This window comes from Stegodyphus dumicola, chromosome 3 (genome assembly GCF_044657685.1).
Source record: "Stegodyphus dumicola isolate Sdum_Otavi_A_Nest chromosome 3, ASM4465768v1".
NCBI classification, from domain to species: Eukaryota; Metazoa; Arthropoda; class Arachnida; order Araneae; family Eresidae; genus Stegodyphus; species Stegodyphus dumicola.
The window spans coordinates 36,870,540-36,872,132 of NC_140770.1; positions in this window are offsets into that span (position 1 = coordinate 36,870,540).

The following is a 1,593-nucleotide window of genomic DNA, read 5'->3' on the forward strand; positions in this document are numbered from 1 at the left end:
GTTTAAGAAACCCTGCTCTAGAGTAAAACACTCTGCAGATTGTAGATGAGAAGAATCCATAGATTCTATTTCCATATTTCTGATAAACGAAATTCTATCATTCCAAGCTTTGGAATTCGGTTTCAAGCATATCCGCCGTTAACAGTACATCCTCATACTGGGGTAGAATTTCAAATGCTTCATCAACTTCCTTTTGATCACAAGCAAGGTCCTACCTTCCGGCTTCAAATATCGGTAGATTGCAAGAAAATATATATTTCAGCTTATCAGTTACTTGACCGTGCGTGGGGAGTGTAGTCCTAAGGAGGGACTGCATATGTAAGTAAATATGCTAGCATGTGGTAGTCAATAAGGTAGAGATATTTATCAGTCAAAACGACCTTTAACGGTCAAGGCAAACCTCAGAATGTCAACCTCTCGAGGACTTAGATACTTTTGCTAGACTGCCTTTCTTTGACATTTTCTAACGTAACTGAATTTTCTCTTCCGTAGGCAAGTGTAACGCTGTAGAGTCCTGAGGTGTGGTTCCCGCTGACAGTTGGTGAATGAAGGAGAGACACTTTTCCTATAAAAATATAGAACTCAACAGAAAAGCAGAATTCGAACGTGTGAAGAAATATAAATTTCTTAACACATTACAAAGTACAGTACTTGTTCAGATCATATCGCTATTAACCATCAGACGGACCCAGTTTTTCGCTGGGTCGGTCTGATGGTCTGAAATTTCCCAAAACTGTCATGAAAAAGAATTATTTTCTCGATTATTATTAAAAATGTCCCTGTACTTTATACTCGGACGTACGTACTTTAAACCTTAATTTCATGGACATATTTTAATATGCACGTGTATATACGTTCTTACAGATATCACAAAAAATATTCTTACCGGTTAGAGGGTTTTAAGCAAATGTCATTAAATAGAATTGTATTGGATGAATGCGAAGAATCTTGATGAGGATATTTATATTTACACTAAAACATAGCATAATAATGTTATGGTTTATGTATTTATATGCTATTTTTAGTAGAATTTTAAGTAAATTTTTCATTTCCCCGTGCAATGCAGCGCGTGACGAGTGTTAAGAGAAAAAAAGCAGCGCGTGACGAGTGTTTAAAGATTTTAAAAAATATTTTCCATTATAATTTATTAAAATTAATATTTTGCTAAAATATTTAATATACTGTTGTAATTTAATATTTTGGGGTATGTTTGGGAACAGTTTATAATTTAGACTGCATTTCCACGTCTGAAGCCATTTCTAATTTTCCTCACACACTCTCCTCTATTTTGTGGAATTTTGTTTCGCAGAGTTTTTTCGTGAATATCTACCATGTAAAAACATTGCTTATTCATTTATTCCTTTTATCTTTTAATTAGAGATTTAAACATATTTAATGATTTTAAGATCTGATAAGGCATAAAGAGAGACTTTGTATTTTATTTCACATGTTTCTAAGCCAACGCACGGGGGGAAATCTACCGGAACTTCCTGATACACAGCGACGTTGTTATGTGTACCTTCATGTCTCTGTAATCAGACTCGTTTCCTAGATGGCGTTTCAAGGACGACAGCTCACCATTGTCTGCTGCCA